General features: G+C 47.0%; 1 protein-coding gene across 5 annotated transcripts in view; it reads left to right on the top strand.

The window, feature by feature from the left end:
* The first annotated feature begins 9,685 nt into the window (after positions 1-9,685).
* The window catches only part of OPRL1 (opioid related nociceptin receptor 1), a 166,870-nt gene continuing 148,933 nt past the window's right edge, over positions 9,686-27,622 (top strand). For all 5 annotated transcript variants that reach the window (XR_012233185.1, XR_012233184.1, XR_012233183.1 and 2 more), the window contains exon 1: positions 9,686-9,923. The gene's annotated coding sequence lies outside the window, so the exon portion shown is untranslated. The remainder of the gene's footprint in view (positions 9,924-27,622) is intronic.

Consider the following 27,622-nt stretch of genomic DNA (forward strand, 5'->3'; position numbering starts at 1 on the left):
AATCTGCGTTATGGCTGGTGATTCTGTTATTAATGAGTCACCGAGGAGGAAAAACAAAAACAAGCTAAGCCACAGAAAACCAGAGAGGTTGGTAACTAAGCGGATGGCAGACCCCTGATCCTATCCATCCACACAACTAGCAGTAGCCGTGGAGCGTACCTACGATGATCCTAGACGCCTCATCACAGCTGGAGAACTAAATAAGCCTAAAGCAAGAAAAGGGGAAATCTAAACTGCCCCAGAGCAGACCCCAAAGCAATAGACAGCCCCCAAACCTGTATTGTCGGTGAGACAAGATGAAAACACAAACACAGATAGAAAAATAGGCTGAGCAAATGATGGGGCCCACACTAACTAGAAAGGACAGGAAAGGAAAGATGCTGTCTGCAATCACGCACAAAACCCTGCCAAAAAATGTCCAACACTTTCTGATAACAAAAACCGTGAAGTCACTAGACTTCAATTCCCTATATCAGCACTCTGGTATATTCTGAAGACAGAGCAAAAGGAGAGCAATCTGATCAGGGACAAAAAGCAAACTGGCATAAACAGAGACATAAGAATGGAAATTCAGCACAGCCCCAGCAGGAGCTGGCTGACCACAAAAGCTGAGTAAACCAGACCAAATCTCATGTGAAAAATAGCAGAGCACACTTAGCTTGAGAAGGCAGGAACAGAACTGGAAACCAGAACCTCAGGGCAGGAAAAAATCACCAGCACAAAATTAGGGAGTCGGCTGTCTTAAATCCAGTCAGAGACTTCTGATGTCCACTCACAGTCCTCCTCCTCAGGTGGCAGGTCTCTGCAATTTAGATCAGCTTCATTACCTACTGTCACCAATAGAGGGAGCCCGGATGGAGAACTCACGACTCCTCTGTCAACACAGCCAGCTCCAGCACCCTCACCAGAAGCCAGAGGTAAACCAGAAAATGAGTTCATAACAGCAGGCTATATGGAGCTGTACTGGGTCTGTGGGAGGGCGACAATGGGGTCCGTGCATGGGGGTGTGTGGCTTATCTCCCTGCAGTGCAGGACAAATAGACTTCCGGGCGGGACAGCGGGTGGGTGGAGCAGAAACGGGACTGTCCCACGGAATTTGGGACGCTTGGGAGCTATGTATACACCTGCCGAATCTTTAAACTATGCACATTTTCTCTGAAACTCCAGTGCATTTCTGAAAAAAATATAATTGACTGGAATCAATCATGCAGTCAGGATCTTATTCATGATGCCAACAGCTTGGACAATATGAATCAGTACTTAAACTTTGTTATGTTGGTTGTTTTTCTCCAATATACTGCTTGATTCAGGTCCTTCCACATCCTTTCCATAGGATTAAGGTAAAGGCTTTGACTTGGCTATTTCTAAGCTATAGCTTTATTCTTCTTTAACCATTCTTTTGTTGAACAACGTGTGCTTTGGTTGTTATCTTTCTGCATGTCCCACATATTCCTCACAGACACATGCTTTGACATTTTCCTTTCCAATTTGCTGATAAAATTTTGAATTCATTGTTATAGCAAGATTCCTGTCCCAGTTGCAGCAAAACAGGCCTGAACCATGATACTATCACCACTGTGTTTCACAGATGGTATGAGGTTCATACTTTATATGCAATGTTTTTCTTTCTCCAAACATAAAGCTTCTCATGTAAACCAAAAAGCTCTGTTTCTTCCATCTACAAAACATTGTTTCAATAGCTTTCTTGCTTGTCCAGTTGATCTTTAGAAAACTGCGGACAGGCAGCAATGTTATTTTTGGAGTGAAGTGGCTTTCCCCTTGCAATTCAGCCATGCACATCATTATTTTTCAGGGTCCTATTGATGGTGGATCCGGAAAACATTAACATTAGCTAATGGATGTGAGAGAGAACTTTAGTTCCTTAGAGGTTACCTTGAATTCCTTTGTGATTTCACTATACGTCTTGTTCTTGGAGCGATCTTTGTTGGTTGACCACTCCAGCGAAGTGCAATAATGGTTTCAGTTTTCTCCATTTGTACAACATCTGCCCTACTGTGGACTGTTGGAGGCCAAACTCTTTAGAGAGTTTTGTAACCTTTTCTAGCCTGATAACATCAACAAATCTTTTGAGGTCTTCAGAAATCTTCCTTATTCGTGCCATGATACACTTTCACAAACAAGTGTAGTGAAGATCAGACTTTGATAAATCCCTTTTCTTTAAATAAAACAGGCTGTCCACTCACACCTGATTGTCATCCCATTGACTGAAACCACCCGACTCTACTTCAACTTCACATTATCTACTAAATAAAATGTTTCACATACTTTTGCTTCTCACAGACGTTATATTGGATCATTTTCTCAGCCTAACATTTTTGGCTCATTTGTTTGATTTGGTCCTCGTTATCTACTTTTAGGACTTATGTTGTTTTAAGTGAAATGTGAGCAAAATATGGACAATTCTAAAGCATTCACAAATGTCTAAGCACCACTGTATGCAATAAGCCACATTTATCAATTTGGTTGTTCTAGGTCTATGAAATTTTAAATGCCATATTTATCAAGTCCCTCTGCCTCCTTATGGTATTTTATCTCTCGGGAAAACTTCACTGTTGTTGTAACATGTAAGTGTACATGCACAATGAGTTTTTTAATAAGAGGTTTTGAAGCAGAAACTTCCCAAATTCTCAGAAAAAACATTGAGTTTCTTCTCCGTTTTTTTTTTCAGCAAATAGACTCCGGCAGATAGCATATTGGTTTTAATAGCACCAAGTATTTGGTGCAGTTCTGAGCAAGGACCTAGATTACATACGTGGCTGAACTGTCAGCTGCAAAATTTATTGCATTTTTGCCTTCTATTCCACTATGTGCTTTGATATAAGTCCACACTTACATGAGACATGATAATTTTGCCACAGAGTAGAAATTCAGCTTGGAATGATACAATTTTGACTACCATTTGAAGAGAAATTCTTGGACAATTTTCTACTGTATTATTTTCCTTTTTCCTTTTACACCATAGATTCAGGGATGCCTAAGGGTATGTTTCCACAGTCAGTAATTGGCAGTGCTTTGCACGCAGCACATGTCCGCTCTGTCCAAAGTGCTGCTGACTTTTGAACGCCGGTGATTCCACATGTGTTCATTGAACCGAGCGGAATCACCGCGCCTTATACATCGTTTGGGTGACTTTATCTTGATAAATAGACATGCTGCGGTCTGGAAACACGCGTCACATGTCCGTTTATGCAGGGAAGCCGGCGGTGTCCCTGCACGCATGTCTGCTGCGTACAAAGCGCTGCCGGCTTTTAAAGGCAGGTGATTCCGCATGGGTTTATTGAACCGTGGGGAATCATCACGTCCTATACATTGCACGGGTGATATTTATCTTGCGGAGACTCGCGTTTCCGCAAGATAAATAGACATGCTGCAGTCTGGAAAGACGCGCGCATGTACGTCTCCACAGGGAAGCCGGAGGCGTCCGTGCACGCACAGTGGAGATGGGATTTCTTGAAATCCCATCCACTATGTCGTAATATCTGGCCACTGCGTCCAACCCGTAGCATTTACTGACAGTGGGAACATACCCTTATCAATATTACCACACAAAGAATGGCAAAAATAACTCCCCCCCAAAAAATTTCAGAATTGCTTGTTTTTGTTCACTGTGCCTCCCAAAAATCAAAATAGAAAGTGATCAAAAAATGTCATGTTCCCAAAAGTGGAACCAATAAAAACATCAGCTCATCCCGCCAAAACAAGCCCTCACATTAAAAATTATAGCTCTCAAAATATGGTGATGCAAAAACTAGTTTTTGCAAAAAGAGTCTTTTAGTTTGTGACAGCAGCCAAACATAAAAAACGCTATAAATCTTTTATTGCTGTAATTGCACACACCCGAAGAATAAAATTGTATAATCACTTATAGCACACGAGAAATGGTGTAAAAAATAAATAAAATCAATTCTTGACCTGCTATTAATTTTTTCTTTCTGCCTTCCAAAAATCGCAGTAAGGCTCGGCGCACTTTTATCCTATGTTCTACGCTTACACTGGGGTTTCCCTGTGAATCTCAGAAGTATGTGATTCACACAAAGAATGTTCCCTATAATGAGGCAGATATAGACACTGTGGACGCGGCCTGGCCTGTGATTCGGCGGTGTATGTCTTTTTAGGTGTGCATAAAAATGCCATTGAACACAGTTTTGTGCACCTCTGAAAAGGACAACATTCAACAAAGGCCCAGACAGAGTCAAAAGTAACTCTGCTGCTGCATTACAGTGGATGGATTCCTCGGGGGTCTCATGTCATTCAGAGATTTAGATGGAAACCTCGATGTAAGTGGTCAGCATAGAGTGCAGGATCAATGTGATCCCATCACCATCACCAGCCCAGCGCACCTGTATATGTCACACCAGCCCCTGCCAGCACCTGTATATACATCAGCCCCACTGTATTACAGGTGCTGGCCGCTGGGCTGATGTATTTTACTTTAAACATCTTTCTGGGCCAATTATTATTATTATAATATACACTCAGTCTGGGTGACTCACTCACCCAGTCCCAGAGAGACCGGCGTCACTGATCACAATGTGATTATACCTGCGCCACGCAATTGCAGCAGGCAGGGCAGGCCGCAGGTGCCAGGCACGCGCGGGTAGGGAGGTTGCAGCGCTCACACCTCACAACCAACTGCTGCAGCAGGCCTGCAGCCAGGGGCGGGAGAGCAGAGCGCGCTCCCTCCGCCCACAAAGAAGGTCCTGACGTATAACGTCAGAATGTTCTTAACCCCTTAACCCTATGTGCGTCGCAGCCAAGCACCTTTTAAAGGGTGGCAGACCGGGTGGCCTCATCATGATAGGTGCGAGCGTGGCGCGCTTCTGCTGCTGGGGGGGGCAGCTGCCCCCCTGCCCCACGGTGGGTACGCCCATGGGTAAAGGGATTAAATCAGAGAGTTATGTCACACAAACTAGTTCATAAATAACATTTCTCACATGTCTACTTTACATCAGCACAATTTTTGAAACATATCTTTATTTTGTTAAGAAGTTATAAGGGTTAAAAGTTTTTTCAACAAAATTTTCAAACCCAATGCTCAAAATAATGCTCTCCTTTAATTTTTTTTTGCAATCAATTGGACATTGGATCATAGCTGATCGTGATGGATCACAAAGCAATATTATAATTTATCCCTTAGGCTGTGTTCACACGTAGCATTTTTTGGTGTTTTTGCGGCGATTTTAAACGTGCGATTTTGCCGCAAAAACGCAAAAAAAAGCATCCCATGCAATCCTATGGCATTCCGCACATGCTGTGCTAATGCTGTGGATTTTTCAGCGGCGGAATTGCATCGCGGAAAAATATGCAGCATGCTCATTCTTTGTGCGGAATCGCGTGAAAATCTGCACACATAGGAATTCATTGTTCTGCTTACTTTCCGCATGCGGCTGTGCCCACCATGCGAAAAGTAAGCAGAACATTTGCGGATGGTACCCACTGTCTGGATGAGAGGAGATTCTCCTCCAGGCTCTGGGTACCATATCCCTGTAAAAAATAGTATTAAAATAAATATTCTCACCTTCCGATGTCCCTCGCAGCGACAGCAGGCCTCAGCGATGCTCCCGGCAGATCTCGTTCCCAGCAATGCCTTGCGCCAATGACCTTTGATGACGTCGCGGTCTCGCGATACCGTAGCGGTCTCGCGAGACCACAACATCATCAAAGGTCATTGGCGCAAGGCATCGCTGGGAACGGGACCTGCCGGGAGCATCTCGATGATCGGGAACGCTGCGTGGGACATCGGAAGGTGAGAAAAACACCATTTTTTATTATTTTTATCATTAGATCTTTTTATTACTGATCTGCATAGGCAGCCTCAGTAGTAAAAAGTTGGTCACACTCGTCAAACACTATGTTTGACGAGTGTGACCAACCTGTCAATCAGTTTTCCAAGTGATGCTACAGATCGCTTGGAAAACATAAGCATTCTGCAAGCTAATTACGCTTGCAAATCGCTAGTTTTTCCGTGGGAAATAGACGGGAATTAAAATGCGGTTTTCTCGCATATTTCCCGCGGAATGGTATTTCCGGAATTCCCGCAGAAATTTCCGCGGCAATTCCGCAATGTGTGCACATAGCCGTAGGCTATGTACCCACGTATGCAGAAAATTCCCGACTAAAAACCAGACTCCTTCCCAGGAAACGCACGTTTTTTTCCAAGCGTTTTTTGTGCGTTTTTTATTCGTTTTTTTTTCGGAGCATCCCCAGTCTCTTAGAATATAGTTAGAAATGCAGATTTTTCCGCGAAATTAATGAGCATGCTGCGTTTTTTACTGCGAGGCTTTTTTTTGTGGAAAAAAATGCATCAATATGCACAAAAAGTGCAGAATTCATTAAAATGAATGGGATGCTTCTTGTAAGCATTTTTTAAGCGTTTTTGCTGGTAAAAACGCTTAAAAAAACACGAAAAAAAAACGCTTATGTGAGCACACAGCCTTATACTGCAGTAGGGGACACAAATTATTGTTGGATTTTCGTAACTCCAAATCGCAAGAGAATGGAACTGAATGAAGATTCTAGTGATTTGTGGTGCCTCCTGTAGCATAGTGTCAGTGGCCATCAAGTACAAGAGATGCAATATTTGCCGCACTTGCATTTGTCCTGGCACAAAGCTGGCTAAATCAAGAAAAAAATTTCTTGTCTACTGTCAATTTATGTTGGAACCCACACACATGACCCACTTGTGTTCTGACATTGAGTCTACACTCCCACGATGAGCTTTTGGTGAGTTTTTGACGCTTTGGAATGTCTGCACCATTTCTACACCTATTATTTAAATTACACTAGGTTACTTGCATTTTTTCATTGCATTTTTTTAACACACGTTTTTATGGCTTTTATTTGTCTCTTTTTGGGATTCATTAAATAAAGCTGCTTTGTTTCTGATACTGCCTGGTATTTGGCTTTGATAAAATTTAAGAATACAGTCACGTACGGATTACATGCATTTTTTATGCTTTTCCGCCGGATTAAAAACACGTGTGCGTTTTTTACCTGCAGATTTTCCGCACCTAATGCAAGTCTATGGGAAAATTAGTACTTAAAAATCAGCGCACTCAAAAGAGAAATTGACATGCTGCGGATTTGAAACTCACGCCGCCGGTCACACTGAATAAAAAAGCACCGTGGGCAGGAGATGTCTCTAAATCCCCTCCACTTTGCTGTACCTGTTAGGCTACGTTTACACGGTCAGCAACCAGCAGCGCTTTGAATACGGCGCATGTCCGCTGCGCCCAAAGCGCTGCCGGCTTTTGAACGCAGGTGATTCTGAATGTGTTCATTGAACCATGCATAATCACTGTGTCCAATACATTAGGCGGGTGAACTTTATCTTGCGGAAACTCGCGGCTTCGCAAGATAGACATGCTGCGGTCATGAAAGACGCACCGCATGAGCGTCTCCACAGGGAAGCCGCAGGCGTCTGTGCACGCATAGTGGGCATGGGATTTCTTGATATCACAAACCAAGAAAGCAGAAAAAATTTTTACGCCTAAAAAATACCTTTTAATTCAATAATTAAAACATCATAATAGATAGTCCTAAATACAAGAGGGTCTACGGCCTATACCAGTACCCAAAACAAATGTCAAGGTAAGTATGTTTAAATAGGGGGAACTAATCTCACCCTAGTGGTCCCTAGCAGAGTCCCTTCCTGACTGCGGAGGTTGGCACCCTGGTTGTTGACGATGTGGCGCTCCCGCTCAACGTCGGTAGCCCTAGAAGACCCTAGACCACCCTAAGTATACAAAAAGTGGGCTTTCCTGAAATCCCATCCACTATGGTGTAACATCTGAGCGCTGCGGGTTGGACGCAGCTGATGTACACAAAGTCCAACCTGCAGCGTTTACTGACCGTGGGAACATACCCTAAGACATTGCGTTTTTGACACAGCAAAAACTCATCAAAAGCTCTTGGGAAAGTAGCCTAAAAGAATTAATCCTGAAATCGCCTGAAATGTCTGGACACATCGTGGGGGGGGGGGGGGGGGCTGGCATCATATCTGGGGAAAAAAAGTCTTCTAAGGCTGGAGTCACACTAACCTGCGCAAAATACGGTCAGTATTTTACATGCGTAATACGGATGACAGACCCCTAAACAGTGCTCCGTATGTCATCCGTAATCAAGGTGTGGTCGCGTATTTTGCGCATGTCAGCATCCGTATGTAATCCGTATGGCATCCGTATGGCGAGATTTTCTCGCAGGCTTGCAAAATGGACATATAATGGATCCCTATGACAGTTTTAATAAAGAAATGAAAGAATAGATATAGACACATAGAATGCATATATATATTATAATATTTTTATATATATATATGTATTCTATGTGTATATATCTATTCATTCGTTTCTTTATTAAACCTGTCAGTGTGAGTTTACTGTACAGCGCACTGAATTGCCACATTTGCTAAAAGACACCGGGTGCGTATTTCTCGCAAGTCACATGTGTGGTCCGTGTGTAATCCGTATTTTTGGCGCACCCATAGACTTGCATTGGCGTATTACGGCCGTAGTACGCTGACAATCGCAGCATGCTGCGATTGCCACGGACCGTAGAATACGGAGGAGAAATATACGGCTGGTGCGAGGGACCCCATAGAGAATCATTGGTCCGTGTCTAATGCGTGCTTTTTGCGCCTCTCACTCTCCCGTATTCCTCGCCAGTGTGACTCCGGCCTAAAAGTTTCACAGAAATCAAGGGGAACCGTACTTGAAATGAGAAAAAGAGGTCCGAGCTGTCAGTGTTTCCTGCCATGTTATTGTGACACAATTTTTTCAGCATACAGTAATTGAGGGAACCTAATTTTCTAGCCTTTTACCTGTTCAATCTTTCTTGTGGCCCGAACTTTTAAGGCCATGTGCGAACATTGAGTGTCGGGTGAGTTTTTTACCTCAGTATTTGGTCAGTATTTGACCTCAGTATTTGGTCAGTATTTTACCTCAGTATCTGTAAGCCAAAACCAGGAGTGGGTGATAAATCCAGAAGTGGTGACGTGTTTCCATTATACTTTTCCTTTGATTGTTCCTCTCCTGGTTTTTGCTTACAAATTCTGAGGTAAAATACTGACCAAATACTGAGGTAAAATACTGACCAAAATACTGATCGTGTGAACGTGGCCTAATTCACTTTTCCATCTGTTTCACCTTTCATTCTTTTTTATTTTCACCTGGGCCACTTCCAGTGAATGTTTGCACCATATTTTGGCATTCACTAATGGCATACCTTGAAGCATCTCCAACATGGCCCCCAACTTTCTTGAGTCTTTAATAGTATTGGTCTTCTTGTGGGCCAGCCGGATCTTATGGGGCCCCTTAGGTTTCAGGGCCAAAAGTGTAACTGCAACCACTATCGATAAGTCCCCTGGCATTAACTCCTTGCCTCCCTTTATCACTTTAGCTATGTAGTACTAGGTTGAGACTGCTTCCATCAAACCGATGGATGGAACTCACTATAACCAATCTTGTTAACCCCTTCCCACTCAAGGGCATTTCTGCGATTAACTCCTGAGTTGCCACATCTAAATGTGCAGGGTGGTCCCCCACAACAGTAAGTATCAGTCACTGCACAGGTCTATGTCTGTGTAATGAGCGTCTCCTCTCCTCCCCTCCAGTCCAGGTCTGAGCCTTGGTGCTTCCTCCTCTCCTATTGTCTGTGTAGCATCAGCAGCACAGTGAGTTAATGCAGAATTCCAGCCCTGCTCTCTGCAGCCAGCACCCCCTCCTTTCCTGTGTCTGTGCTCCCCTCCGAAGCATCGATGTGATTATACCCCTCTCCCTCCCTGGTCAGGGCTTTGCAGCTGTCTCTGTTTTGGGGAAGGAGGTATCATCATCATCATCATCATCAGCCTGAGACGCAGGGAGACTCCAGACATCACACTGCAAATCAAGGTGCAACCAGACAGGGTAAGTCCCAGCCTTCTCCTCCAGCCCCTTACCTCCAGAATCCCCTCAGGGGTTGTGTTATCCTGGGGTACCCCTCCAGCCCCCTGTTTTGCCAGGCCTGCCTTGCTGTGGGAATGGGATGCTCAGCTGACATGCAGTCTGCACCAAGTGCCCTGTTGCTATGGACTGGTGCAGGGATGTGTGGTGCAGTGTGAGATGCTCTGCAGCAGAGAGACCCCAACTACAGACTAACTTCTGGGACCAGCAAAGTGTCACCCCATCCACTTACCCTGCACTGGGGTAGCACCAATGACCCCATATGGCATCCTCTGTGTTACCTTCATTTTGTTTTCTATAGGGGATGCTCAGTGATGGCTTTTTCTGGTTTGGCTACTGTACATATTCTGGATTTGACAACCTGTAGCTTTCCAGTAGGTGGGGGACTACAAGTTCCAGCAAGTCATACAAGCTGAGGAGCTACAGGTTGCTTATGTATGTCTAATGTACATTTTGCTATCTTACTAGACACATTAGGTTGTATACTACGTGTTAGGTGTCATATTATGCAGAGTTTTATGCAGCTGTTCACACTACGTTGGGGCATATATATGATACTGCACCTTCAGAGCAGGTTTAGTGCTGGAGACTGTATGGATGCGCTGCAGACTGCATGGAGGTGCTGTAGACTGGATGGATGTCCTCAGACTATGAATGTACTGCAGACTGTATAGATGTGCTGCAGACTGGATGTGCTGCAGACTGGATGTGCTGCAGACTATGGATGTACTACAGACTGTATAGATGTGCTGCAGACTGTATGGATGTGCTGCAGACTGTATGGATGTGCTGCAGACTGTATGGATGTGCTGCAGACTGTATGGATGTACTACAGACTGTATAGATGTGCTGCAGACTGTATGGATGTGCTGCAGACTGTATGGATGTGCTGCAGACTGTATGGATGTGCTGCAGACTGTATGGATGCGCTGCAGACAGCAGTGTGTGCAATGTTTCCAACCCTGCAAAGGCCACTCACCATGCTGTGTACCTGACATCTGTCTCTCTGACCCTTCCTTCTCAGTGATACCTTGTGAGATAATGTTTCTGTATGACATGACACTGTAGCAGAAGACTGACACCTCTCCCATCTACACAATGACCATTTTGATAGGGGGGGGGGGTATTTGCTATATTGTAAGATAGAAATGACATCACCCTCGGGATATGAAGGGAACTGTGACATTTTGGGGATCTGGATACCTTGTATATCAGGGATAGGGGGGAAGTTACTAATCTGGTTCATTCTCTCTGTTAATATGTCTAATATATATGTACACATGCACTGATTGCATCTGTATACCTATAGAGACTGCTCGTCTTAGGCACAAGGGCTTGCACTCTATTATTCTGCCTGGCTATCTTGCACAATATAGCTTGGCGTTGGTTTAGGATATATTTATTTTCAGCCTCTAGGTGTATCCAGAGTTACATCTTTGGATACATATTGATGACACTTGGGGATGTACAGAATTTAGCAGCAGCAGCAGCTATACCAAACATAGCAAGGAACCCCAAACCGACGGTCTACATTGTACTGTGCAGTCTATTGCTCCCTGTAGTGTTTGTCAACGGGATGACAGACGGGGAGTAATGAAAACTTCTCGGCCCCCATGATCACTACTTGATATCACATATCTCCAGTAGTGAGAACCTCCAGACTTTAGGTTCTGTCACCCTTCTCTAAATGTCCCATGCCATTGGAAGTAATGAGACAGCTGTGACTAAAAAGGGGCTGCAGATTCTTTGTACATGTTGCACTAGGGCAGACCAACATCTATGAATAGTTTGATACTGAAGATAAGCTCTTTTCTTCGGGATTGTAAATCTAGAACTGGGATTCACTATGGATGGACATATTTTCCATGATTCTCTGAACTGCAGCATAGTTTCCCACCTAAAAGTGTCTTCCAATCCTCACACCTGCAGTACAAAAAGTCAGTAGATCAAAATTATTGGGCCAGTGTCACACTTTATGGCATGCTGCACCACAAAGCTTCACTTTTACTGAAATTCTATTACAGTGATGAAGCTTTTAGGCAGATGCTCTCATATCTGTTACTTGACTTAACCACTTTCCGTTTCTTCCTGTTCCTTTAAAGAGGACCTACTACCAAATCATGAGTCGCAAGTTTTTGCTCTTATTTTATTCCCACTGTTCCCCTGAGTAATCTTTTTTATTTTTATAACCCACCATACGGTTTCAGCGATATGGGCCTTTTTTTATTTAGAGCTCATTTTTATAGTCTATACCAAGGAGGGGGGTGGCTCACACGATAAATATGCAGAGTGGCATAGAGATACGCCCCAGAGGATCTTGTAAGCCACGCCCTCAGGGAACAATCAGGAGCAGTGTGAATAAAGTAAGACCAATACTGGCCACTTTTGACCAAGTGACAGGTGTAAGGCTCACCTTGTGACAGGGATCTGCTAAGCTCCAGGTCCAGTGGGTATGTGGACCCCGTGCATCGGTGTACCTGGTAGCATGGATATGGCACACACACAGGAATTTTGAGAACAGCAGGAAGAATGAAGACAGGTCAAGTAACACTGTGTGCACAGAAGGCAATAAACAAGCTAAAGTCTTGGATAACAATACGAAAACTCAGGTGTGTGTCCTGATGGGCCTGACCAAGGTGATGGAAGCAAGACTCAGACCTGGGACAGGTGTGTAACAACAAGTCCTCTTTATGTAATTAACAGAAATTATCCGATTTTGTATGCAGTATGTTCCAATGTGGCATTTTATGGGCATAAGTGAAGTTACTAATCTATGGTATTACAACTTTCACTAATAATCTGTCTACAGTGGATCAAGAAATCCATCTTTTATTGTATTAATGTGGGAATGTGATGTAGGGAACTGAAAGGTGATGTAACACACGGGTAAAACACGGGTAAGACTATGTTCACAATTTGCGATATTGCAGCGTTTTTTTAATGCAATTTTTAAGCTGCATTTTACAGTACGAGCAAATCTATGAGATTTCAGAAATCTTATACACACACATTGGTTTTATTTTGCTTACTTATTTTCTGATTTTCCTGACTTGTCACGTGACTTAAGATAAAAGCCAAAACCAAAATCTCAATTTGCAGACAGTGTGTTTCGAGGTACTGACCCTCATCAGTGCAAAGTGTGAGATCTGGTTTGACTGGGTGAGAGGAGCATGACTGGGATCCAAAGGGAGCAGCATGTCACTTCTTTCAGCTTTTTTGCAGCGTTTTTTTTACCAATAGGAAACAATGGGTAAGGGCAAAAATACAGCAAAAACAGCAGATAATCAGTTTTTGCTGCATTTTTGGTGCAAAAATCTTACAACACAGGAGGAGGCTGCGGCGGCGCACAGGGGCATGATGGATGGATGGGAGGCAGCGTCCAGACGCAAGACAGGGGCGTGATGGATGGCTTGGAGGCGGCGCACAGTCACACGACAGGGGCATGATGGATGGCTGGGAGGCGGCGCCCAGACACAACAGGGGCATGATGGACGGCAGGGGGACACAACATACCTATGGGACGCAATACAGGTATGGGGACTAGAGATGAGCGACTTTGCCTTTTTTCGAGTCGAGTCGGGTTTCATGAAACCCGACTTTCTCAAAAGTTGGGTCGAACGAAATCGGCCGATTATCGTGAAAAGTCGAAGGCCGACTGAAACACGAAACCAATGCAAGTCAATGGGGAACCAAGGTCGGCAGGAAGTGGAGGACAGGAAACACACCTACAATGCCCATTTTAATGCCAAAAACTCAATTCTTATTACTGAAGCTTGTCAACCTTAATTTACTTTATAAAAATAGTTAGGCATTGAAAACTGGGGGTTATTTGGCTAAAGTTGTGGGGGGGTAGGGCTGGCTCCAGATTTTCATGGGCCCTGGGCCAAAGAGTGTCACTGGGCTCTTTTAACACATGCCACAAATCATGATCCTCTGATACGGCAGAGAATTAGCGGTATAGTACAAAAATACTTCACTTCTTACATCTCATGACTGATGTCAATTCTCCAATAGCTGCAAAAACGGACAGTATATTACTCCATACAGTATTATGGCCACCGCATAGTGCGCCATACAGAGTAATGAGGCCCATATATTTCTCCATACAGAATCATTGGTCCCATATAATGTTCCATACAGTATATGATGAGCTCCACATAATGCTACAGTATATTTTGGTCCCCATGGATGAAGCTCCACTGTGTTATGGGCCCAAATAATGCTCCATATATAATGGGCCCCATTTCTAATGCTCCAGTGCATAATGGGCCCTGTAAATGCTGATCCAGTGTCTGATGTCCATCTTTGGAATGCTCCAGTGTATGGTGGGCCTCATATATCATTCTACAGAGTATAGTGTTCCCCAAAAATAGCTGTCCCAACATTGAAAACAATTAAATAAGTCTCCTCGCTAGGGAATCCCTGTACTAGTCTGGACTCCTCATCGTCCCCATCTTCCATCTCTCTGTACTTGGACTGTTTAGGCAGAGGGCGTACAGACGTGATGTCATCGTGCTCTCTGACCAGAATGTCACTGTCTGGAAACGCGGAAGACGTCACGGCAGTGAAGCAGGGAGAGGTAAGTATTTCAACTTTGCAAGTGCTGTGATCCTGAGCAAGCAGGGAGGGCCCACTCGTTGGCGACGGCACTGGCACAGGGCCCCTCATAGTATGGCGGTGTGTCTGATGGCGGGTGGAGGGCCCTCCCACCGGCAGAGACACTTTTGCGTACTATGAGGGGCCCTGTGCCAGTGCCGTCGCCCATGAGTATGCCCCCCCACCTGCTCAAAGAACCTGCACTTTCATCTGCACCATCCTCTTTGTCACCGTGTAAGGTGGTATAGTATGCAGGAACGGGAACCTGAGTTTCATCAGGGTCAGATTCTGGCTGTGTAGAGTGCGAGGGGAATGTAGTGGTCTGGGTCAATGTACCAGCAGAATCATCTAGCAGTGGCTGGGCATCAGTGCACTTGTGGCGCCCCCAGGGGTACGGTCGCCACAGTGGCATTACCTTCCTCCTAGGGAGTGTGATGTCATGCTTGGGAGCAACGAATGATCTCTCTAGCAGTTAAACCAACACACAACGCAGTTCCCACTCCAGGCCAGCAGGAAGACCTCTGAACCTGACTGCTGAGGAGCTGCTCTCTGTGGTCGGGAGGAGGTAAGTTAGGGCAGTCTGTGAAGGGAAGGGGAAGTGTGTGGACGTGAGAAGGGGAGCTGGAGGATGAGCAGAGTTAAGGCTCACTCCTAGCTGGAGCGCATGGTCGGGATTCCGGTCTCCGAGTTTGTAGGGACTCTGACGGTCCTGCAGCAGAAACCGGAGGAAGTAGCAGCTGTAAATGCTCTGTTCCCAACTAAGGCTCGGAGGCCCCAGCAGCGACGTGTGTGAGCCAGAAGGAAAAGGCTATGGCTGCCTACCATACGAGAAAGTTCCAAAAGAGAGTCAACAGGGGGAACTTCAGTGAACTCAGTACTGCGAGTACCTCAGATAAGCGCTAGAACGGAGGCCACAATACCTATCTGCATAGAGAGAATTCCAAATTTGCTTCCAGGCTGACCAACTCCTTCTCCATCTGTACTTTGGGTCCTGGACGGCACTTACCAAGTACAGGTAAAGGAACTGCACGACTGTGTCTGTCATCTTTCTCCTGCCCCTGGCGCACGGCTCTGCTACATCCTGCACTGCACACCATCTACCAACTCTTTCATCTGCCCTGCGACTTCGGCCCTACCTGTGCAGGGCATCTACATCTTAGCTGCACCACAACATCTGTCCCAGAGAAGTAACACTACAGCGCGGGTCAATGTGATCAGAAACCACAGGTGGCGTCACGTATCATTCACCTATAAACGTTATTCACCCCTTTGCATGGACGCCCAGGGCCACGGAAAGGGTCATCACCACCAACGTGACACATCGCTCTGAGACACCGGCCCGCTACCGATTAACCCCACTGCCCTGGCTGGCCACCCACACTCCATGTCAGATTCATCTTGGACTGGGGAATTCACGATTTGACTTGATAACCCAGGCATGGTATGATAGAAAGAGCTACATGGACTAATGTGAAGTGTGGCCTGCTGCATAATTCACTTTTGGTGGGGGTGAAGGACACAAGGAAAGGGGTTCTTTCTGACCAGGAGCCAGCACTTGACGACTCAGTGCTTGCATTTTTTGAAACTTCAGAAGAGGAGGGCATATTTGCTGGAGTCTGTTTCGGCAATGTATGCCAAAACCAGGTCCTGATGCTCCGGCTTTAAAAGCGGTTAACCTACTCCCAGAAAAGGTAGCCTTCCCGCCATTCCGGAGCCAGACCATGATGCAGGCTCAACACCTCCTGCCTTAGCTGCTACTGTGCTTTTGCCACTACCAGCAGATGCACCACCACCATCAGCACCAGCTCACCAGCTGGCCCCCCCACTCCCACGTCCGCGGCCTCTTCCACCAAACTTCAAAATATTGCAGAACATGAATCCAAAATAACATCAGATATATGGTACTGTATCAGAAGCGTACAGCTCTATACAGTCAAAGGATGATTGTCAATCTCCCTATATATACCATCAGTCACACAGAGACGCTCACAGGCTCAGTATGGATTAGACAAGAATATAAAAAGCAGTAAATGGGTAATGTATCACAAGCGTAGAGCTGTATACACTAGTGTTGGGGTAATTTTTAAATGTACATCTAAATTGCAGGAGTAACCTACAGACTGTCACATGCTCAGGATGGATCACATCACAATATAACAAGAAGATCCGCAAGAAATAATGACACATGTGGGACAATGTTCCAGGTGTCAATGATACCCTTAGAGTGGTGGGTGGAGGAGGACTTCCTGGCAGAAAGGGTACAGTATGACCAGATACCAGGTATATATAGCATAGTTTAAACATTAAAAATGTATGTCTATATATTCAGGAGTAGTGTTGAGCCACCCCGCTAGTGTTCCAGTTCGTTTTGGTTCGTCGAAAATGAGGCAAGTTCGTCGAATGTTTGTCGAACGTTCGACGAACAACGTTGAACACCATTGAAAACAATGGCAGGCAAACACATACAAACACATAGAAAACAGTTACAAAACACCTTAAGGCTATGTGCCCACGTTGCGTGTTAAAACGCACACAGAAAACCGGACTCCTTCCCAGAAATCGCGTTTTTTTTTCCGCGCGATTTCACAGCGATTTTACCGTGATTATGATCGCGATTTTGCCGCGATTTTCGCTTGCGATATTCAAGCACTTTCCAAGCGATTTGAAGCATCGCTTGGAAAGTGATTGACAGGTTGGTCACACTCGTCAAACATAGTGTTTGACAAGTGTGACCAGGTTTTTACTATTGAGGCTGCCTATGCAACATCAATAGTAAAAAATAGAATGTTAAAAATGATAAAAAAATCGGGGTATATTTACCTTCCGGCGTCCCGCGCTGTCATCCCGGGCCTCAGCATTCCCAGTAATGCCTTGCGGACCTGTGATGACGTAGTCTCGCGTTGCTATAGCGATCTCGCGAGACCGTTAGAGTCACGCGAGACTACGTCATCACAGGGCCTTGCCGCAAGGCATTACTGGGAACGCTTAGGCCGGGATGACAGCGCGGGACGCCGGAAGGTAAATATACCCCGATTTTTTATTTTTTATTCTTTTTTTTACAGGGGTATGGTACCCAGGGCCTGGAGGACAGTCTCCTCTCCTCCACACCGTGGGTACCAACCGCACATGAGACGCTTAACTTCCCGCATGGTGGGCATAGCCACATGCGGGAAGTAAGCAATTCTCATGCATTCCTATGGGTGCGGAATCACGGCAATTCTTTGCGATTCCGCACAAAAGAATGAGCATGCTGCGATTTTTTCCGCGATGCGATTCCGCCGCGAAAAAAAGCGCAGCATTAGCACAGCATGTGCGGAATGCCATAGGAATGCATAGGGGGCGTTCGGTACACGATTTTTAAAAGTTTTCGCGCCGAAAATCGCGGCAAAAATGCTTAAAAATCGCTACGTGGGCACACAGCCTAAAAGGTGTCTCAAAGCAGACAAAATGCTCAGAATACAAAAATAACATATGGAAAACGGCAACTACATATAGAAAAGAGGTGGAGGAGTAAAAGGAGGAGGAGGAGACACAGATATAGGCATGTCATGCCCTTATGAAGTCAAGAAAGCCTGGATTAAAAATGTAAAATACCAAAAAACAGTAAAAATCTGAAATCGAAGACGATCATATACAGTCATATGTAAAAGTTTGGGCACCCCTATTAATGTTAACCTTTTTTTTTTTTATAACAATTTTGTTTTTTGCAACAGCTATTTCAGTTTCATATATCTAATAACTGATGGACTCAGTTATATTTCTGGATTCAAATGAGGTTTATTGTACTAACAGAAAATGTGCAATCTGCATTTAAACAAAATTTGACCAGTGCAAAAGTATGGGCACCCTTATCATTTTCTTGATTTGAACACTCCCAACTATTTTTTACTGACTTCCTGAAGCACTAAATTGGTTTTGTAACCTCATTGAGCTTTGAACTTCATAGCCAGGTGTATCAAATCATGAGAAAAGGTATTTCAAGTGGCCACTTGCAAGTAGTTCTCCTATTTGATTCTCCTATGAAGAGTGGCATCATGGGCTCCTCAAAACAACTCTCAAATGATCTGAAAACAAAGATTATTCAACATAGCTTTTCAGGGGAAGGATACAAAAAGTTGTCTCAGAGATTTAACCTGTCAGTTTCCACTGTGAGGAACATAGTAAGGAAATGGAAGAACACAGGTACAGTTCTTGTTAAGCCCAGAAGTGGCAGGCCAAGAAAAATATCAGAAAGGCAGAGAAGAAGAATGGTGAGAACAGTCAAGCACAATCCACAGACCACCTCCAAAGACCTGCAGCATCATCTTGCTGCAGATGGTGTCACTGTGCATCGGTCAACAATACAGCACATGCATAACGCCTTTTTGTATGACCAAACAACTCAATCTTTGTTTCTTCAGTCCACAGGACCTTCTTCCAAAATGTAACTGGCTTGTCCAAATGTGCTTTTGCATACCTCAGGCGACTCTGTTTGTGGCGTGCTTGCAGAAACGGCTTCTTTCGCATCACTCTCCCATACAGCTTCTCCTTGTGCAAAGTGTGCTGTATTGTTGACCGATGCACAGTGACACCATCTGCAGCAAGATGATGCTGCAGGTCTTTGGAGGTGGTCTGTGGATTGTCCTTGACTGTTCTCACCATTCTTCTTCTCTGTCTTTCTGATATTTTTCTTGGCCTGCCACTTCTGGGCTTAACAAGAACTGTACCTGTGTTCTTCCATTTCCTTACTATGTTCCTCACAGTGGAAACTGACAGGTTAAATCTCTGAGACAACTTTTTGTATCCTTCCCCTGAAAAGCTATGTTGTTTTCAGATCATTTGAGAGTTGTTTTGAGGAGCCCATGATGCCACTCTTCGTAGGAGAATCAAATAGGAGAACTACTTGCAAGTGGCCACTTGAAATACCTTTTCTCATGATTTGATACACCTGGCTATGAAGTTCAAAGCTCAATGAGGTTACAAAACCAATTTAGTGCTTCAGGAAGTCAGTAAAAAGTAGTTAGGAGTGTTCAAATCAAGAAAATGATAAGGGTGCCCATACTTTTGCACCGGTCAAATTTTGTTTAAATGCAGATTGCACATTTTCTGTTAGTACAATAAACCTCATTTGAATCCAGAAATATAACTGAGTCCATCAGTTATTAGATATATGAAACTGAAATAGCTGTTGCAAAAACCAAAATTGTTATAAAGAAAAAAGGTTAACATTAATAGGGGTGCCCAAACTTTTACATATGACTGTACCATCGGACTTCCCACCATAAATTAGGCCAAGTGCTGATCGGGCGGCGTTATTCCCACGAACCTCCGAACAGCATCCATGAAGGCAAAGTGTTTGATTTCCGGGGGCAGTATGGTTGCAAAGCTGAACCTTAAAGGAATGTCCAGAAGGGCACCACCAGGAGTGGAGCCTGCGGCTTAATTCGACTCCACCTGGGAAACCTCAACCATGCCAGCTACAGAAAAGATTGACAGATTGCAAGCTTTGTTGATTCTGTGGGTGGTGGTGGATGTCCGTTTTTAGTTGTGCTAGCGATTTGTCAGCTTAATTCCGTTAACAAACGAGACTCCGGCATGCCCCCGCGGTACGCGTCAAGCTTACTAGAGAGACATGCAAGGCTCTGGCACGCGAGATCCATCAATAACAGGTCTGTCATGCCCTTACATGTCCGGGGCTGCATGCGCGCTACACTGAAAGGTCCAGCGTGTGTCACTTACAGGTCCAGATAACCCGCTGAACCCCGTTAGGATTACAATTCTTCCCCACGAACAAGGATTTCCCAGTAAGTGCAGGTCAACCGGAATTCCAGAATTAGGCCTAACCGGCATTCCAGAAAAAATGAAAAAATAAAGTGTCCAAACCACAGGTGATGTAGCTTGCTTAACAGCTGGGCTCCTCTGCTGAGTAGCACGCAGTTCTTACATAAACAGGCGGCATAGCTTGGTTCACTGGTGGGCTCCTCTGCTGAGTACAAGGCCCAAAAGGATTTTCTGGACAAGATGCGGTAAAAAATAATTAGAAACACACGGTGTAGCTCCTTGACATGTGCACTACACTGCTTGCTACCACACACCGCTACTATGCCATGAAACAGTCTATTAACACTGAAAACCATTATTAATGTGAAAATGAAGTTACGCTTTTGGTCAACGAACCGTTCTCGAACGGAACCTCGAACAGCCGAATTTTAAGCAGAGTGTTCGAGTTCGATGAACGGCTCGAACACCGCCCAAAACAGCTGGAATTTTAACTTGGCGAACAGGTCGACTCGAACACCGCTCATCTCTAATCAGGAGGCAGACTCAGACGTTCTCAGGCCCAGTATGGATTCGACATGACCGCATATGGCGACTTCAGTTTTACCTTCTCCTCGATACCTCACCGCCTCCTATCATCCCCCTCTTTCCTTTCTCCTGAGAATAAGACACGGTACAATTTAAATTCTTTGGATAATTTTGGCCACAGCGGCCAATTTTATTAACAAACATTAACAATAAACATTAAATAATTCAAAATTATGAGGGGAGGGTTCTTGGAGCTAGAAAGATCTGGCTATAAACTTATTTCCACCATGTTACCCCCAGCCGTCCAGCCCAGCTCGAGGGCACCGTAACTCCCCTTCTGGGAGACCAACCACCATAGCTCCCGAGGTAAAACCCCGTCCAGAGCCCATACCCAAAAGCCAGATCCCCCATACCATTTTAAACTGTCGGGAATGTTACTTCCGAATCCTTCCCCGACCAATCACCGTCAACTCCAAGAACCCCACCCCCCGCCAACCACGAACAGCCCTGACCACCTCAGGCTCGTGAGTGCCCCAAAACCACCAAGGCCCTCTCGATCCCCTCCTGTATTGACAGTGCCCATAAATCAATACCAATAGAATTTAAATGAACCCCATCGGCCAACCAAAAATTACCGGCACCTGTCTCCAATTCAAAGTGACGAACACTAATGCCCCCATTCCTGGACACAAACGCCGACACCGCGCGATTCAATTTCACTCTTGCCCTGTTAATCCCTTTCAACGATCTCGCTTGCCTCCACCTCTGTCTGGGTACCACATCTGACCATACCGTCACCACGTTCGGGAACGATGTCCACAACCTCAAAAAATCGGAACGTATGTCCCTAATTAATTCTCTCACCGGCCTGACCCCTAAATCATTGCCCCCCACATGGAAAACAATAATGTCGGGGGTTCTATCCAAGCGAGCGGACTTGGTTAACTCCAGGAGCACCCTGCTCCATACCATTCCTCGGAAACCCAACCAACGGACCAGCACCTGCTCCCTCCCAAAGCCCAATTGCCTACCATCTGGGCTCGCGTCGGCTCGTAGCGCACCCCAATAAACGTAAGAGTGTCCGAATATCCAGGCAAGAAAGGGGTCGCCACCTGGAAAAAACACAACAGAATATAGGAAAAACACATCGAGGACATGCAAACCACGCAGCTAACGCCGAACATACAGTAAATACCGATCCGACTGCCACCTGCCAATTCTCCTAATCGCATCAGCCCCCAACCCAAGGCTGTCCGCTTCGGTTGCAGCACCAATTCTAAATGAATGAGACCCATACATGTCCTGGGGAAGGCCCAACTCTACCAATCCCTTCTTCAAAACCGCAATGAACTGGAACCGAGACAAATAGGTGCCGTCCGCATGGCACAAGAGAGGACCCGTCCTACCCGCCCATACGCCCCAATATGCTTCCAAACAGCCACTAGGGCACATTAATGCCCCATCAACTCGCCCCAAAACTACCCGTCTGCCCCTACCCTGTTGATCAGTTTTTGAACGCCGAATCCAAAAAACAATGCCCCCCGCCCAAAATTCCACATCTTCTGCCAACACCCCTCCCGCCGAAACCCTGCTGCCTGACACCACCTCACCAATGCGCATTGCCCCAAAAAAGGCCAAAGAAAAAGCCAGCCGAAACAGGGCCAACTCAAAAACTGACGTGCAAATACCCCCAAGGACTCTGCCTAAGCCTTCCAACGTACTAAACGAAATAGGCCTTCGTTTGTCCCCGGCTTTGTTACCCCTCCGAAACCCTTTTAACGCCTGACTCACTAAGAAGCTCTTCGTAACGTCCCCCACCCCTTGCAACTTGAAACCGAAAGCTAAACCCGCTACAAACTTGTTTACCTTAGCAGCAGACCAACCGCTGTCAGCTGCCTTCCCAATTAAAAACAATACCGCCAACATCCTATCCTCATCACTTTCGACCCCACCCCACTCTGCCAACCAACTCTGCCATACTCGCCACGAAGAATCGTAGGCCGACCATGTCTGCTGCGATAAGGATTCCCGAATCAGTCTTCCTGCTCTTCCGTAATCACCTTCCACAGAAAGGAAGGGCATTCCACGCCCGTGGCATCCGCTCCTGGCGCCAATTCTCGAAAACGGCCCCACTGAAAACGAGACAAAGAGTCTGCTATTGAATTCGTAACCCCGGGCACATGCACTGCAGAAATCCCTGCGTTCAAATCCAGACAGCGAAGAACTAAAACCCTAACCAATCTAACTACGGGGGGAGAGGAGGCCGACAAACTGTTAATGACCGCTACAACACTCGCGTTGTCGCAATGAAAGCGCACTCTCCCATTTTCGAACATGGGACCCCACACCAAAACAGCTACCACGATAGGAAACAGCTCCAATAGTGCCAAGTTTTTGGTAAGGCCCAACAACTTCCACGCCTGAGGCCACCGCCCCACACTCCACCTACCCTTACAGTAGGCGCCGTAACCAAAGCCACCTGCTGCATCCGTAAATATTTCAAAATCAAAATTGCTCAATGTCTCCTCCTGCATCAGCGACCGCCCATTGTAATTCCGCAAAAACCGCTGCCAAACCATCAAATCGTCCCTATGCTCCTTCGTCAAGCGAACGTAATGGTGCGGAGCCTTCACTCCCGCCGTCGCGCTAGCCAAACAACGAGAAAAAATTCGACCCATAGGCATGATCCTGCAGGCAAAGTTCAATCTCCCCAATAGGGATTGTAATTCCTTGAGGGTCACTTTGCGCAACTTCGAAATCCTGTCTACCTCCTGTTTCAACAATGCCAACTTGTCCTCTGGTAACCGACACTCCATCCTCTCCGAATCGACAACTATGCCCAAAAAACTTATAACAGCCTTAGGGCCTTCCGTCTTCTCAGATGCCAGCGGCACCCCAAAATGCTCCGCCACCCAAACCATGCCTGCCAACGCGTTCCTACACAATGGCGAATCCGGGGGGCCAATAAAAAGAAAATCATCCAGATAATGAATGATCGACTGCATTCCTGTAACATCCCTCACCACCCACTCCAGAAAAGTGCTAAACGTCTCAAACAAGGAACAAGAAATTGCGCAACCCATCGGCAAACACCTATCGAGGTAGAAATTCCCCCTCCAAAAACATCCCAGCAGCGGGATACTATCTGCATGAACCGGTAGTAACCGAAAAGCGGACTCAATGTCTGTCTTTGCCAACAAAGCCCCTGACCCATAACGTCGCACCCACTTAACCGCCGTATCAAAAGAGGTATACTCCACAGAACACAACTCCCTATCGATACCGTCATTAACTGACAAGCCTTTTGGATAAGACAAATGCTGAATCAAACGAAACTTATTCGGCTCCCTCTTAGGCACAACCCCCAACGGGGAAACAATCACGCCTGCAACAGGAGCCGTGGGGAACGGACCGGCCATCCTGCCCAAATCCACTTCCTTTTTTAACTTCTCATCTACTACCTCCGCATGCATTATTGCCGACCGCAAATTTTTAACAGAAAAAGGAACCACATGGCCAGGAGGTGGAATCCTGAAACCGTCAACAAAACCATTCAAAAGCACGCTGGCCTCTGCCCGAGCCGGGTACCTACTTAGAAAGGGGGCCATCTCTTGAACCCTCACCGGGCTCTCCCCCTTGACCGGCACCCACATTTGGCTTTCCTTTCCCTTAAAACATTTGGAAGCGCCGTGTGAGCTACCGTTGCAGTGGGAGCACACGTGCTTGAACTTGCAGCCCGCCCCGTACTTGCACTGCCCGTCATTAAATTGCCAGCACGCTCCCGACTTCTCTCTTCCTCCCTGGGTTGCCTGAGCACTGCTACCCTGACCTGCTTGCTGACTGCTGCTGCCCCCGCTCCCATGAAAGGACTGCCCATACCTCACTGGGGCCATCACCTTCAGCCACAGCCCGATATCCTTTTGATCCCACTTTATCTCCGGCCGTACCGCCTTCCTCTGCCTAAACTGCTCGTCGTATCGCAGCCACGCCTGGCCCCCATAAATACGATGCGCCTCCCCGATAGCATCTAAATAACAAAAAAGGCCAGAACAATTATCCGGAGACTTCTCCCCTATGACACTAGCCAAAATAGCGAATGCCTGCATCCAATTCACAAAAGTCTGCGGGATCAGACGCCACCTCCTCTTTTCTTCCTCCTCTTTTTTACTATCGTCCTTCTTCCCCTTATCCAGGTTAAACTTTTCCAACGGCAGCAATGAAAATATCTCCACATACTCGTCCCGCCAAATCTTCTCCTTCACTTCTTTCTTTAAATGGGCCCCCAGCGGCCCCTCAAAGCACACATAAACCTCTCCCTTAGCCCTATCGTCCAGTTTTATCCTATCCCCCTTATCCGTTTACGTCTGCACTGAAACAGATACTCCTGCCGCAGCTCCTTCATCGCATTCTACCGCGCGTAACACGTCACCACCCGACTCTGTGCCCGAACCGCGACTCACTATCCATGCCCCCGCTGGGGACGGAGCTGCCTCCCCAATTACCCCCCCTCCAGTCTCCTCAATATTTGCGACATGTTCGCCAAAATGTCCCTTAGCCCCGGCACCTCAGCCCCGCTAGGCCCACTATGCCCCATCCGCTCCCTACCATCTCCCTGCCTGCCCCCATCATCCTGCAATACAGCCCCTGCGGGCGACAAACACGACATGGAGCCATACTCACATAGCTGCGCGGGTGGTGTGTCCCCGCCAGCTGGAAATCCGGAATCCTGACGTCCTCGAAGATCCTGATGCAGGCACCGCTGCTCCAGGCCCGCGCCCCTGGCCTCCTCGTCACCAGGGGGGACCCAATCATGCGATACCCGCCGCTCCCGAGAACTCCCCCTTGAGCGGGACCCGTGACAGTCCCTGGACCCATGCCCGACTGGCCGGTCCGTAGCACCCTCCGGGCGACTCCCGGATAAATGCCCCCAGGTGCCTGATGCCTCGTCTGCTGGATAGGGGCCAGGCAGGGCGACCACGCTAAGTCGCCTCCCGCCCGTCGACCGGTCCGGGCTCCACGTGCTGCTGGGACCAGGCAGGGCGTCCCCGCTGAGCCCCCTCCTGTCCGCCGATCGGTCGGGGCTCCACATGCTGCTGGGACCGGGCAGGGTGTCCTCGTGCTGCCCCCTCCCGACCGCCGCTCTCACGCTATGGACTGCAATGGGGGAAGGCAGGGCGGCAGCATCCGGCACCCTCCCGCCCGCCTCACCTCCGGTCCTTCTGCTGACGGTGGGGCCAGGCAGGGCGCTGCCGCAACGCCCCCTCCTGCCCGCCGCGCCACGTCTGGCGCCCTGGCTGGCAGACGCCCCCGAGCGGTCCTCATCCCCGGGAGCGCCCTCGATCCTGCCTCCCGCCGCTGTGTTGCCCGGCGCCAGCCGGCGCCGGCCTCGCCGCTGTGAGGGCCTGCCGCGGCCTTCACTCTCCTCCCTGCTGCGCGACTCTTCGGCTCCTGCCCGCAACGTCACTTCCGGTCCAGCCTGCTGTTCCTGTCCTGCTCCCCCACCCTTGCCGCCCGTGCTGACCGGCCGGCTGGGCGGATTCCTGCCGGGACGGGCGCAGGGAGGGGATGCAGCCCCATCTGTTGCGCCGCCCGCAGGGTCCCTGGAGGGGCTCCGCAGCCGCCGCCTGCTGCGGGCTGACACCTCCGGTGACAGCCTTTCGGGGGGACGGGTCCTCCTTCCACGCCGGCTGGTTCCCTGGTCCGCAGCGCTGAGGAGGGAGGAAAGCTGGGTCTGTAGCCATCCTCCCCTCCTGGACCTGGCCACATCCTGCAGCCTGGCGAAAAGTTGCTGCTCGTCGTCCATCGATTCAGGTGGGACTTCTCTGCTCCTGGCTGGTGAGTGCGGTTTTTCCCGCACTTTTTCCCTAATACAGGCTGCCCCCACCTTAAACCCCTCCCCCGGCCCCCGTCCCGGCCAACCATTTCAAACTGGCACAACACTAGTTCAAACTTCCCGCCCATAGCAGTCATGGGGGGCTTCCCCTAGGCTGTGCCCTTCCCCCAGCCCCCTTCTAGATTGTAGAAAGTTGAGAAAGGGTACAGTATCACCCGATAACAGGTATATATGTAGCATAGTTTACACATGAAAAACCTATGTCTATATATCAGGAGGCAGACTCAGAGGGTCTCGGGCCCAGTATGGATTTGACGTGATTGTACAAAGTTGAGAAAGGGTACAGTATCACCGGATAACAGGTATATATAGCAAAGTTTAAACATTAAAAACCTATGTCTATATATCAGGAGGCAGACTCAGAGTGTCTCAGGCCCAGTATGGATTCGACGTGATTGTAGAAAGTTGAGAAAGGGTACAGTATCACTGGATAACAGGTATATATAACATAGTTTAAACATTAAAAATCTGCGTGTATATTTTCAGAGTCCAACAAAGACACTCACAGCCTCAGTATGGATTAGATAAGAATCTAAAAAGTAGAAAAAGGGTATTTTTCAATCTTCATATATATTTCAGTCTCAGTAAGACAGTCCAGACTCTCCGCAAGAGGAAACGAGATGGATACAAGTACAGACGGAAAGTCGACTGATTGCAGAAATTTTAGAATTACTAATCACGGTAAAAACTCCCGGGAGAATTCTCAGAGGCGATGCTGACCCTCAATTACTTTGTCTGTGGAGACAGCAAAAACAGTTCTTGTGAGGAAAGGTTTGCTGCATCGCAGTACCGTGGAACCCATCACCGTTACTCATCTCCATCAAATTGTGATCATAGGGACAGATGTAGACATTGTCCTCACTGCCTATCATGATCTGTCAGGTAACTT

Source organism: Dendrobates tinctorius, unplaced genomic scaffold (genome assembly GCF_039654945.1).
Source record: "Dendrobates tinctorius isolate UK_male_01 unplaced genomic scaffold, ASM3965494v1 ptg000065l, whole genome shotgun sequence".
In the NCBI taxonomy this organism is placed as follows: Eukaryota; Metazoa; Chordata; class Amphibia; order Anura; family Dendrobatidae; genus Dendrobates; species Dendrobates tinctorius.